The sequence below is a fragment of the Pantherophis guttatus genome, chromosome 7, assembly GCF_059756535.1.
Source record: "Pantherophis guttatus breed Tessera chromosome 7, ASM5975653v1, whole genome shotgun sequence".
Classification (NCBI taxonomy): domain Eukaryota; kingdom Metazoa; phylum Chordata; class Lepidosauria; order Squamata; family Colubridae; genus Pantherophis; species Pantherophis guttatus.
The window spans coordinates 81,315,408-81,330,105 of record NC_142069.1 but is presented as its reverse complement, the minus strand read 5'-3'; the positions used below and the strand labels follow the sequence as shown (position 1 = coordinate 81,330,105).

General features: G+C 39.2%; 1 protein-coding gene across 6 annotated transcripts in view; it reads right to left on the bottom strand.

The window, feature by feature from the left end:
* LOC132709695 (uncharacterized) overlaps positions 1–14,698 on the bottom strand; it is a 169,012-nt gene that overhangs the window by 81,365 nt on the left and 72,949 nt on the right. The window lies entirely within an intron of this gene.

Genomic DNA, 14,698 nt, shown 5'->3' with positions numbered 1-14,698 from the left:
ATCTCTGGATGGTTTTTCATGGAGGAATAAATCACTGCCTGCCAAGAGAAATAATTTAAAAACTACCCCCAGATCTTTCTTCTCTAAACAAAGTGTATATATGTGAATGCTAAGACCGTTTATTCCCTATCTAAAATGCTTTCCTCACCAAACTAAACAAAGAGACTTTTTTTTACTTCAAGAATGGCTAAAGGGTTGCTTTTCTTTAAAAAATAAATAAATAAATAAAAATCTTGTTGGTTTTGGCTGATGAATCCCCGTGTGGGGAGATCCATTCTGCCCACAATGAGATTCCATTAGAGATTCCGTTTGTGCCATCAGAGGTCACTACAGCTCAAGCCTGTGCTTTTTCTTCATGCATAGTAATGCAAAGTGATTTTTGAAGTGCTCTGCTGTCTAGGAGAATACCTTGGGGCCTATAAAGAAATAAAAGGCCATAATTCGAGCAGTAATAAGTAGAAAAAATGCTGCCCTTGACCACTAGGTATCTTTTAATGATCTGTTATTATGGCAATGGCATGTAGGAGAAGAAATGTTGATATGGGCTTGTGTGCGCCATCCCACTCCAATTTTGACGGTATCTATGACTCCCCCGTGCCACAAACCACTGACCTTCATCCTTAAATATTTAAGTTTTCTCAATATTTTAAAACTCCAGGGGGAAAATTCTTGGAAAGTGAATGTCCTGCTGATTTTTATTTTTATTTTTTGGTTTCTAATAACACGTTAGTATATAAATATCCTATTTTAATAAACATTATATATTACACAAGGTTGACCAAAGGAAAGAGGGTTCAAAACATACCATCCACACAAAACAATGTTTATAGAATTCTATCCTGGGTATAATCACTTACTGGAAAGCGTAAAATCTGAATTTTATGTTGGTAATAAACAGGGAGGATTTGATTTAAATCGAGTTGATTTAAATCACAATTTAAATCACTAGTAAAAAGGCTTGATTTAAATCAACTCGATTTAAATCATAATTTTTAAAGAGCAACTGTCATCTCTGCTACTCCTTTGACCCACTGTTGACTCTCCGATAGTCCCAGTGTTGCAGAATATACAGCCTCATGCTACATAACTAAGCTCCATTTCATGCTGAATAAACTAAATTATTTATGTATCTTAAATAGAAAACTATCTTACGATAGATTTTTACCCCAAAAGTTTTTTACTAAAATAAATTCAATAAAAATCAAAAAAATCTGATTTAAATCAAAAAAATCTGATTTTTTTGATTTTTTTTAAAAAATCATTGATTTTTATCCACCCTGTTTCCAAGTCTGATTGCCAATAATGTATATGCTGATTGCACAAATTCTTTCAAAGATGATGCGAACAAGAGATCCAAAATATACAGGAGTTGGGCTGTTGGATAAAGCCAAGAAAGAAATTCAGATTTCCATTTAAAATATGGTTTTCAGGTAATGAGCTTAAACCTCAAACTCTCAGCTTAATGTACCTCCCAGTTGGTTGTGAGGCTAGAAACAAATCAAATTCCCATCAGCCATCCCATGCAGATTTTCTTCCAGATCAAATAGGTCTAATATCTAGGTTTGCCCTAACATGCTTTTGGTTTTCAAAGGAAAACCCTGAAGTAGGAAGAGTTGGGAGTTTACACATGAAGAAGAATCAAACCTGACTGGAATGGAATGGCTGACAGGAGGAGGTCACTGTTGTTGAGTCCTCATACATGAAACCACAAAAATATCTGCTGGCAAGAAAAAAACGAATGCACCCATGCATCAGGAAGTAAGCCTTCTGTTTTACTGTTAAAGAAGTACATTCAAGGTGTATCTCAGGTCCTTCAGCAATCTACCATGTCAGGAACCAGCCACCTTCTTCTGACATCATTATTTTGCATTTACCCTGAAAATAAGACCTCCCTGGATAATAAGCCCAATCAGGCTTTTGAGCACATGCGCTAAAATAAGCTCCCCTCCCCTGAAAATAAGCCCTCCCCAAAAATATTTAAATGCAGACAGAGCTGGAAATCAGGTAAGATGGCAAGAGGATCCCCATCTTGCTCCACGTGCCCCAAAATAATAAGACCTCCTTGAAAATAAGGCCACACGCTTATTTCGGGATTCAAAAAAATATAAGACAGGGTCTTATTTTCGGGGAAACACGGGATCACAGGATCTCTTAAGACTGAAAGATCAGTAAAGTCTAAAGAAAAAAAGACAGGATTTAAATCAAGGCTCTTGAAGTTCATAGGTCTTAAGTTACCAAGGCTAAACACCCCTGATTTAAAACACCTCTGATTTGATACTGTCAAACCCTATTTTAATGGCTCATCATGGGTGGAGGGGTGTCTGATGAACCCAAATGTCATAACATCCAAATGTATGCCCTTTGTGCAGTACTGAAAATTGCTGTAAATGGTGTAATTTGCATGAATTTGTTCTGACTACTTGGATACAATAGGCTTGTGAGAATAGACCACAATAGAATGGTGTATAGATGGACAGCCAAGATCCATTAAAAAAAAAAAGAACAAGAGAATTTTCTTGGCCTCATATAAAGAATTCCTTCCAAACCCATCCAGATCAGCCAACAAAATTAATTATCTTCCCGAATAGTTGCTGAATAGTTACTCATTTTCTATACCCAGCACCTAGATTGGAAGATTTTGGTGTAATGTTTCCAATTAGATGGGCAACTTAACTCTCCTACTTCATGCTGTCAATGAATGTCATTACTTCTATTAACACCAGATGCAAATAATTTGGTAAAAGGGTAGAGGAGAATCAAATTAAGGGCATAGGTTGCATGTTTTTTTAAAAAATCATAAACGTACCCAATTTTCAACTTCTATGTAGCACATGTTATTCTGCCAGTTAGTTATTGTAATTATCCTGTTTCATATGGAATTCTAGTATCTCAGGGTCAGGATTAAATGTACAGTTCTTCTATTTTGCTCAAGCTGTACTTCTAGATCAATTACTGGCAGGTCATTATAATATCATATTCTCTGTGGGCATATTCATATATAATGCAACTTGAGTCTTCAGTAACCCTTAAGACGGGCTGATGGGAGGCTGCTCCTCATTTAACTTGCATTTTTTAATTAGATAATCACCAGAGAATGGTTATCCCACAAATCATTTTAAAAACAGGGATGGGTTTTCAAAGCTGCTCATTCACAGTTCAACCATGAGACAGTAAGTGCTCACAAGTGCCATCCATGTGTCACAACAGGCCTCAAAGGATCACAATTGGTCTTCATATTCACTTTTAGCAATACCTACCACTCAGCCAACCAGGCGCAGTCCATAAACCATATTGGTTCTCCAAGGAGGTATAATCTGCTTTTGCAGATCTGTTGTGATCCACCAGCAGCCTGTGGAGCTGGCAGCAGAGTCGGACAGTGAGGAGGCTGGGGAGGAACATGGGCCAGTCCTGGAGTCTGGGGAAGGCTCTGCGTCGGAGGCAGAAATGGGGCCAAGGCCATCTGGGAGTTATGTGCGGACTCCTGAGCCTCCAGAGTCAGACATCAGAGAAACAGGGGGAGCCTGTTCCTAGTGTACATATGCGCAGAGCTGCCAGAAGGCAAGAATAGTTAAAACAAAAGGGACAACTCGGGAGTAAGGCTTGGAGATGATTGGCCCCTCCCATAAGTCATAAAGGAAGAGCAAGGGCACGTGGGCCTTTGCAGGAAGCAACGTTGTAGATGGTATCGGTTTGTACTTTGAAGCTCCATTTTTGACTCTGTGTTTCCGTATGGCCTTGCCAAGATAATTGCCAATTAGGTCTTTGGCAACTTGGAGAATAGAGACCATAGATCCCTGTTGATTACCCTACTAAAGGATCTATATTCCTCTATTTAATGAATCTTAAAAAGTGAAGTCTCTTTTGGTTAAATTCAACTTTTGGTGTCTTCATCAACAAGTCTAGACTATTTTCTTAGCCATAAATACAGAAGTGGCTTGCCATGATGTTCTTCCAGGATGTTTTCGAACTTCCTAGCCCAGACTACAATCCTAGAATCCCTAAATTGTTTCCCACCCAAAATCGAACCGACTCTAATCCTGTTAAATGCCTTTGAGATCAACAAAGGTCAGGTAACTGCTGCCATCTAGCTGGACAAGGGGTCTTACGTCAATGTTTTAATATGAATAAGAAAGCGAAAGCATAACTTTAACTTTTGTTTGAGGATGGATAAGAATTTATCCAGTTTTTGTAAGAAAATTCATGTGTGTTTCAACCTAATACGATGCCTGCATAACTGACTCCAATAAATGCTATGTAGTTTGGGGATATAATAAACAGTTCCTTTACAGATAGTTGTGTACAACGATCTCTGTAGTTTTCATTAGCCTTTATATAAAGATTACTGAATGAATAATTGCAACGAACCCTATCTATCAATCTTTGATCATTAAGGCAACATATATGATACACTGTCTTAAAAAATAGATATAGCTAGTCCTCATTTAATGACTGGTCATTTAGCAACCATATGAAGTTGCAATGGACTGCATTGTGACTGCGTTTTACAATATTTTTTGCCAGTTTCCAGTCTTTCGGGTGGTTTTTCTGCAAGAAACAGCCATTAGAAAACATGGATCCCTGCAAAAAAGTCATAAAATTGAGTCTGGAGACATGGGTGCCTGAACTTACAACTCTGATGACTTACGATGGATATTCCAGGCTGCATTAGGGTTGCAAGTCAAAGTCTACCTGTACTGCCAACCAGTTGTGCTATTCTAATCACAATACTACAGGTAGTGCTCAACTTACGGCAACTGAGCCCACAATTTCTGTTGTTAAGTGAGTCATTTGTTAAGTGAGTTTTGCTGCCCCCCCCATTTTACAACCTATCTTGCCACAGTTGTTAAGGGAATCACTGCAGTTGATAAAAGTTAGTAACCTGGTTGTTAAGTGAATCTGGCTTCCCCATTGACTTTGCTTGACAGAAGGTCACCAAAAGGGGATCAAGTGACCTTGGGAAAACAGCAATGGTCGTAAGTATCAACCAGTTGCCGAGCATCTGAATTTTGATCACGTGATCAAGGGGATGCTACGAAGGTGGTAACTGTGAAAAACGGTCATAAGTCACAATTTTCAGTGCCGTTGTGTAAGTCACTAAATTAAACATTGTAAATCAAGGATTACATGTATTCCCCACCCCACCTTCCGTTGTGGAAGATATAGCAAAACTAGATTCCCACCTACATCTTCTGCCTGTCACAACTACGTTTGTATTATGCATGTGTGTAAATTACACATCACTTACCCTTAATCTAAGCATGCGTTGCAACCTGACAGATGCTTTACAACTCTGATCTTATTTCAGGAATCCCAGAATAATAGGAGGGTTTTGTATGACCAAAGCTCCACCCATGATGAATGCAAAAAAAAAAAAAAAAAAAAGGGAGTGAGGCTTTGATTGCAGCTGCCATCTTGATTTTTTTTGACACAGGTCTCCCTCCCCCCCTCCCGCCCCCCAGAATACTCTTAATAGATTTTGTTGTGTCTATAAGGCGACCACCATAAAATCAGGGATGGGCTTCAAAAATTTTAGCAAGGGGTTCTCTGCCCAGGTGCAGGGTGCGCGTGGCCATGGTGGGCGTGGCCTAGTTGGCCTCCTGCACCACTGGGGGGGGTTGTTTTTGCCCTCCCCGGGCTCTGGAGACTTTCCTCAAGCCTCCAGGAGGGCGAAAATGGTCTCCCAGGCTCCAGAGGCCGGAAACAAGCCTGTTTTTCGTCCTCCCTGAACTTCCACATGCACCCTGCACTTACCTGAATCCAAAACGGGCTGTGTGGGGACTCCTGGGAGGGGAGAGGTGGGTGGGGCCAGCCATGAGTGGGATTTGGGGGTTCTCCGAACTGCACAGAATCTTAGCTAGAGGTTCTCCCAAACCCCTGTGAACCCCCAGCAGCCCACCCCTGCACAAAATGTTCTGTATTTTGCTCAGCAGAACTCAGTTGGGAAGGGCAGAGTTGCAACATGCAAGACCACCTCTGGTGTGAACTTCATGCGCTGATGCTCCATTAATTCCAGTGCACCTGTAGCAAACCTATCTGAGGACCTCATCAATCTGTTATCCTTTCCTTTGTGCAATAGAAGCAAGATAAATCCACCGAACCTTTCCTGCACAAATAATTCATTTCAGTCTTAAGAATTAATCCTTTAGCGCAAAGAGCCCGAGACATTCTCATTGTTTGCAGCTTCGTCATGCTCCTCCTTTGAGAGAGAGCTGTCATTTTGCCAAGGCCCCTTTCATGCCAAAGTGCTGGGTGTTTTTCCATTTATATTTCTAACACTCCTTTCCCACCTTGTGGGATGAAGAATAATGGATCTTATCGGAATTCTATTTTCTCTTTCTTGCCCTCTGAGAACTGTGGCTCACTTTCCTTTCCTTCTATAAAAGAACAAGCCCTTTATTTCATGCTTTCGTTCTGTTGACGCATAGAAGGAACAGGGATACTCACTCGTTTACACGTTCAGTCACCATGCCTGGAAAAAATTACCCAACTTTTATAGCAATAGCACTTAGACTTATATACCGCTTCATGCCCCCTCTAAGAGGTTTACAGAGTCGGCATATTTGCCCCCAACAATCTGGGTCCTCATTTTACTGACCTCGGAAGGATGGAAGGCTGAGTCAACCTTGAGCCTGGTGAGATTCGATCTGCCAAACTGCTGGCAGCTGGTGATCAGCAGAAGAAGCCTGCAGTACTGCACTCTAACCACTGCGCCACTGCGGCTCATAAGTTTGATGAGTTGAGTCACAGCCACAGATGGGGTACATCTGCACTAAAAACCATGTTGATCCCTTCTTTCATGCACCCTTCCTTCCCAAACACTCTTTTTCCCCAGCCATCAATCAGATTGAAAGACCAACTTGGAATAGGACAAGGTTCACACCAGGGGTGAAATCCACAGCTTCTAGAGAATCGGTAGTAGAAATTTTGATCAGTTCAGAGAATCAGTAGCGAAAATTTTGAGTAGTTCGGAGAACCGGCAAATACCACCTCTGGTTGGCCCCAAGAGTGGGGAGGGAATGGAGATTTTGCAGTATCCTTCCCCTGTCATGCCCACCAAGCCACGCCCACAGAACCGATAGTAAAAAAAATTGAATTTCATCACTGGTTCACATCTTACAAACACTCATGGGCAACCACCTGTCTTCGTTCTCAACAGGATTTCCATGATCCCTTCATAAACCTCTAGGTGCAAAGCTGTAATCTAGCAGAACCTCAAAGACCATTTTGGAATCTATACCAAACGTAGGATCTATGGATCACAAAGAATAAATTGCTTCTCTGATTTCATAAGCATATTTTTCTCTGAGACATCCATCTTCAGCAAAACTTATCACCTGTATATAGCTGAATTTTAGTAGTGAAGGGTAAAGAAGGAAAAGGCAGAACAATCTGTGTGGTTACTTTCTCCTGAGTCGCTGGGAAAGGATATGCTAGCACTCCAATTATTTAAAAACAAAAGAAAAAGCAGCAGAAATAGATATTTATATCAAAGCAATCTATGAAATATCAGGAGGAATCTGATAACAAGTTGTGATTTTTGGCTTCCCTAGACTAGCACAGCTGTCTTTCTACAATGTTGTTCAGATTTATAGTTTCTTTTAACTTAACCTCATGCTTTCTTTCCTTTAAAAAAAAAAGTTTAAAGCTTCTATCCCAAGGAATGAATTATATTCAGTGAAGCTTACTTCCAAGTAAACGGCACTCCAAGTAAAACATATTAATCCTTCTATTCTTTTTTCAATTTCAATTCCTACAGCTTATTGCATATCTAAAAACCAGAGTTAAATCTGACTTATTACTAAGCCAATTTTTCTTTTTCTTAAAAAAAAAATAATCCTATTAAATATCTTTAGAATCTAAAATTAGGTCTGAAAAACATTCCCCAAAAAATATTGCCAGAAAGGACAAATTAATATTAAACATTCATCAAATTAAGACATATACAATTGGATAAGTAACTTACAAAAAAATCATTTCAACTGGAAAGCAAGGAGGGTAATAGAAGCTGAAATCTTTCTCCCAAGATCTGGTATCAATTATGAGAGATTTACGCTCTTATATAAAACAGGGCCTATTTGTTTTGAATTAGTGTTGTGATTAAGTTGTCAGAATGGAGCATAAATGCAGAGGTGAACTGATTTGCAAAATGGCATTTTTATAAATTATGCAAGTATGGTGATAGTGATGGTACAGGCCCTGTCTGGGTTTTTAAAATTGTAATTGCACAGAGAAATGGATCTAACAGAAGACTGTGTGGGAGAGGGAGGGAGGTCAAAAAAGTCAAAATGATAGCTGTGATTTAAAGTCCACCTCTTTTTTATATGCCTCACATATGCAATGCATGTATAAAAGAGGCAAACTTTCCATTGTGGAATTTCTCCATTCCTCTTCTCATTGTGGATTTCCTTGGGAGCTGAACATAATTTTTGTTATTATGCTGAGGAAAACCAGCCACGTGGATAAGGGAGCCATAGACTATCTAAGAGAAAACCAGAAGCATTCTTTGAAAATAAATGCTGGATTTTTGCTGCCATGTTGTCTGTACAGCCCAAACAGTAACGTCCCATATAGCGTTTTTCACTGCAGTTACAGGCACAACAAAATGTAAAACAATAATATTTGGGCTAAATCTCCAAGCTACTTTAATTCCAGCTATATTTTTCTACCTGTGGCTACGATTCTAACCATAGTCTCCTTTCCTTGAAAATACAATTAAATAAGATGTAAACAAAAACAAACCAACTACCAAACTTTACCAGTATGAAGACAATTAAGGATAATAAATATTGAAAGAGAAATATATCACCCACCTATTTCTGTGGTCACCTATATAGGGACTTCCCTCTGGGAACAGCTCCAATTATGTCATATTTCCAAAATATACCTGCATCACTGCACAAGGCCTGGTCCAATTAGGTATCCTGAGCACAAACTCAAACTCCAAGAGTGGGTTCTAAATTTTTTTTACTACTACCGGTTCTGTGGGCGTGGCTTATTTTATGGGCATGGTTTGATGGTCATGTGACAATTCTTTACGATTTAGCAGAGGTACTGGTCTACTAGGCTTTTAACTGCTTGCAGAGCTGTACCGGTCTACCCATTTGTTCTTGGCGCGCCCTGATCTACCCATTTGTTTTTCGAGCGTCCCGGTCTATCCATTTCTTGGAGGTACCGGTCTACCACCATACTGCCTTTTAACACTGATCAGCTGTAGGGCAGCCCTTTGAAGCCCTGCGGCAAGAGTTTACACAGTTTTTTTCCTTCTAGCCATCAGCTGGGGTTCGGGAGGCAGCGAATAGATTGGGGGCGGGACCAAATAAAAGGTAAGAATAACACAGGTGGAGCGGTAGGGCCCAGCTCCCGAACAAAGAGAACCGGTTCGGTGACATCATATCGTCACCGCTACCGGCTCGGCCGAACCGGGAGGAACCCACCACTGTCAAACTCCCATCAAATACTCCTATCAAACTTATGTAATACACAGAGAGTGTATTGATGGCATTAAAAGGAAAGGCTCATTTATGGACACTGCAAGGCAAATTAGAACAATAGTCATTCATAACCCTACCAATCATCAGATTCACTTCCTGGTCTTAATCCACATACCAAAAATTATATTTTAGTGATCCACATTATAAGTCCGTGATGGCGAACCTATGGCATGCGTGCCAGAGGTGGCACGCATCGCCCTCTCTGTGGGCATGTGAGCCGTCGCCCAGGTTCAACTGTGCTGCGAATGCGCACGCCCCTCCTGCTGGCGAGCTGCTCTTCGGGTCTCTGCTGCACATGCGCAGGGGGCAGGGCACACGCAGGGGGACGTGCACACATGCATGGGGGGCAGAGCGCATGTGTGGTGTTATGTGTGTATGCGCGGGGGTGCACACGCATGAGCAGGACCGGGGCACACACAGGTGTGTGCACACATTGCATTTTGGGGGTTTGGGCACATGCGCATTCGCATTCGCGCACATACTTTGGGCACTCAGTCCGGAAAAGGTTAGCCATCATTGTTATAGGTAGTCCTTGGCTCACAACCATTCATTTAGTGACCATTCAAAATTACAGCCACACGGAAAAAAGTGATTTATGACCAATCCTCACACTTAGGACATTCACGGCATCCCATTGGTCAAGCGATAAAAATTTGGGTGCTTGGCAACCAACCAGGATGTATTTATGGCAACTGCACTGTCCAAGAGTTATGTCATTGCCATTTGTGAATTTCTCACTGACAAGCAAAATCAATGGGGGAAGCTGGATTTGCTTAATGACTGCATGATACACTTAACAACTGCAGTGATTCTTTTAAGAACCATGGCAAAAAGGGTCATAAAATCGGGCATGACTTAACTGCCTTGCTTAGTTAGCAATGGAAATTCTGGTTCCAATTGTGATTGTCAGTCAAGGATAGAGATGGGAAGGCCTGGGGGAAAAATAAGGAAAAATTGGTGGAAAAAACATTTTTTTCCCAATTTTTTCCAAAGCTATTTGGAAAAAAAAAAGAAAAACAAAACAAATGTTCCCCCCCCCCCAATTTTTCTGGTTTTTTTTCCAGGCCTCCCCATCTCTAGTCAAGGATTAATTTTATTATTGAGTACATCTTGGTAATCAACAGAGAACCTTCTCTTGCCATGAAGGAAGACAAATTACTTGCTTTTGGTAGTAAATTTTGGAGAAAATACAATTTTCTCACACAAATCTATTCTGATGAACATGTGTTTTTTTTCTTCTTCTTTTTTTTTTTTACAAAAGGTTTTGAGTTCCACACATGGTATGCCTCTCAATTTATAGATTAAGATCACACAAAACAGCATAAGCATCTACAGATGCAAGCTGTAAAACCTATTAAATGATATCCAGGATGGTCAATGCTGGAAGAGATTAAACATTTTGCTCACCGAAGGAAGCTACGATCATTCTCGTAAAATGAGTCATTGCGTTGAAAACAGCCCTAATCCATGAGTGGAACTTCAACACTAAATACGATGAATGAAATACAGGAGGAATGTTAGGATACGTTTGTTATTATTTTCTAACTGAATTTGTCAAATAATTTATTTATTTTTTCAAATATTAAATAAATAACGCTTGAGGTAAATATTTTCCCTAAGTTACAAAGAGGTTTTAATTGGAGGTTCAAAGGTTTCCTAGTATTTTGAAAAATAATTGATAAGCACAAAGAAAATATTAATAATAAACCAAATGCAGTCTAAGCAGTTAAACTTGCATTGAATTAGCCCGATTAATTTTATTGCACAAATAAAATTCCATCTTGGATGAGTCTTCAGCAAAACCTGTGGTTTCTGTAAAATCTCTAAAACTGAAATTAAAACATCTAGGTTGAGAATTACACAAGTAACTGAGATTCCCTTCCTTGGATCTCTTTCTGTTTCTCTATCTAATTCAAAATATTGATGCTTTCATTTAAAACAAGTTTATATCTGGACACATAAAGGAAAATCTTTCCCCATCCTTGGTTATTCCTGAGGAATTTGTTTTACTCCCCCAGGATTTTCAAGACCATTTCATTCAACCGTTAGTATTCCATTAAGTTTTCATGACTTGACTTCCGTAGCGTTTTATAACTTTTTTGCCTTAATACATATAAAGGATGACATTAAAATGTTTGAAAATAATAATTAAAAATATTTAAATATGATTTTAAAGCTGCATCTTGAGAACATGTTTTATGCTATGTTTTAGGGGTGTTTTTCACCCCAAAATCCTGAGTGAAAAGTATGTAGACACCTTAACTCTCTTTTAAAAACCAATAATTTGACATGTGAAATAGATCTTCAGAGACTATACAACATTGCAGATTTAATTATGAAAATATTTGCCTCTTACTTCCCTTTGTATGTATTTCTGCCCCATTTTCCCATAACCTACATTTGTCCCATTGTCTCATAACCTACAACAATAATGCTAAATACAGAGGAAGCACAGGTAGTCCTTCACTTATGACCATAATTAGGGCTAGATTTTCCATTGCTAAATAAGGTGGTTGTTAAGCAAGTTGACCCAATATTCTAACTTTTGCCATGGTTGTTAAGCGAATACTGCAGTTGTTAATCAAATCTTAAGTGAATCACACAGTTGTTAATCAAATCTTCCCATTGATGCTGCTTGTTAGAAGCCAACTGGGAAAGTCGCAAATGGTGATCACATGATCCCAGGATCTGTGTGATCTGCACACAGCTGTAAACATCGTAATGCCAAATGCCCCAAAATTGATCAAGTGACCATGGAGATGCTGCAATAGTCATAAGGGCGAGGACTGGTCATACGTTATTTTTTTTTCAGTGCCATTGTAATTTTGAATGTTGGTTAATTGGTTGCTTGTAAGTCAGACTTCCTTAAAAAAACCACCATAGCGATCACAGATTAAAACACAATTTCTAGGCAAGCTTTAGTGGGAAAACTGCAATTTTATGTACATTTGTTTTTTGTGCTTTGATTCTTGTAATAACCAATGGTCAATGAAAGAATGGTGGATGCAAGACCAGAAGGACTACCCTATCTGGAGTAGGATTTGAGGCTGCAATGTGCTTTGACCTAGCGATAGACCATCCATGAATGCCACCTCTAAAGTCATCTTTGAGGAACTCAAAAATATGTCTTTTGTGACATTAGTGAATAATGTAGAATGATTCCAGATGTTCTTGGAATATAATGCTGATTCCAAAATACAATGACAACAATGACAATAACGACTAACATTAACATTCAACTTGGACTACTGTATAGATTAGTCCTCAACTGACATCCACAATCGAGTCTCGAATTATGGTCATAATCGTTGTGGCCGTTAAACAGGTCACCATTTAACTGGACCCGATTTTACAACATTTTATGCAGTGGTTGTTAAGTAAATACGGTGGTCATTAAGCAAATCAATTTTACCCAATGGGCATTTTTTTTTTTACTGGAAAACCGGGAGTGAATTCTGGAAGTCGTCAAAAAAAACATTGAAAATTATGGTCAGGTGACCACAGGTGATGCAAACCATTGTAAAAGTGATCCAGTTGCAATGCAATCACATGACTCTCTGTGTGTGTGTGTGCGCGTGCATGCGTGTGTGTGCAGCTGTTGTAACTTCAAAACCGAGTCATAAGTAGCTTTTTTGGGTGAATCCATTGTAATTTCAAATCGTCACTAAGCGACCGGTTGCAAGTCGTAAACTACCAGTCTGGAGACATGGGTTCAGAGCCCTCACAGAACTCCTTGGGTGTCTCTGGGCCAATCATGTTCCCTTAGCCTTTCTTCACCAGATGCAATAAAATTAGGAGAAATCCCTAATGGATACCTTCTTGAAAACTCTCTAGGAGACATACAATAATTATCCAAAGCAAAATAAATAATAGCTTAAATAATACAAGAATATAAAGCGTTGTATTTTGTGGTTTACATTTGTTTATAACTTGAAATGTAACAGAAGACTTATCTTACAAATCATAAATTTATCAGTATTACAGTATTTGCCATATTATTAGCTAACAATGCTATGAAGAAGAGATGGTAATTCAATAGTCTAGCTTACCATTCATATGTTTAGATATATCATGCATATAGTTTTCGAATGTTGTTATTATATATAGATTCTTAAATTGACCACTGAATTAAAAAAAAAAAAGTATTATGGCAATCTAGGGGGATACAAAAAATGGAATTTGTTTATCCATTTCTGGGGGTGTCCATGGGACAGGGATTTGTCAAAAATGTCAAGATGGCAACTTGATTTCTCCATCAAGCTGAACCACTGTTTTTAAATTTTAATTTGGCTTTTCTCTTCTCTTTAATTCACTGAAAAGCTAAAAGCAAAAAAAAAAAAAAAAGTGATGATTTATAATTATGCACAAAACATGAAAGTGTAATTTGTTGGAAAGGTAACAAAAGCAGATCATCTCATATAGCCCAAACACAAACCAGAATGAAATCACATATCTTTATCCTTGTAACATAATTAAGTCTGACTTAAATAAATCTACTTTGAACTAAGATCCCCCGCACACCAAACCTTCCTAAGAAATGACCAGCGTTGCAAAACCCTCATCTGTCAAAATAAGGTTTCTGATATGTCCTTTCACCAATGCATACCTGAATGACACGTTGCAAACACACTTACACACTGAACACCCCTCTTGGCTCAAAGGGGCCCTCCCTTCTTGAGAAAGAGGCCTTCGGGGCAGCTGAACAGAAAGGACTACCTCAATTAAGTTTGACAGAAAGCTTGCAAGAAAACTGCACGGAACTTTAAAAAATAAGAAGTCAAAATGAGAATAAACCGAGCTTTAGAAAGTGAACCTAAACATTCTCAAACGCCATGGGGAGAGGGGGACTGTCTCTTAGCGCAGGACAGAGAGGGGGGAAAAGGGGGGGCGCGGGTCAGAAAATGGAAAAGGGAGAAACATACAAAAGGAAGGGAAAAGGATGCAAAATAAAAATTGGTGAGATGTTAGATCTTTCTGATCCCCCAATAACTCTTAAGCTCTTTCTGAACTGACCAAGTACAAAATCACTATTTGCATCTTTAAGAACGTGGCAATTTGTTTTAGCGGTAGCCTATTTTTTTTGTAGTGTGGGAGAAAGTCTGTAGCCTCTTGGTCAGAAAAGCAACTGAGATTTTGGGAGATCAGAATCAGAAGTGGCAGGAACCCTGAATGATATCATTTGCGAACTGCCGACACAACCCTCTGGG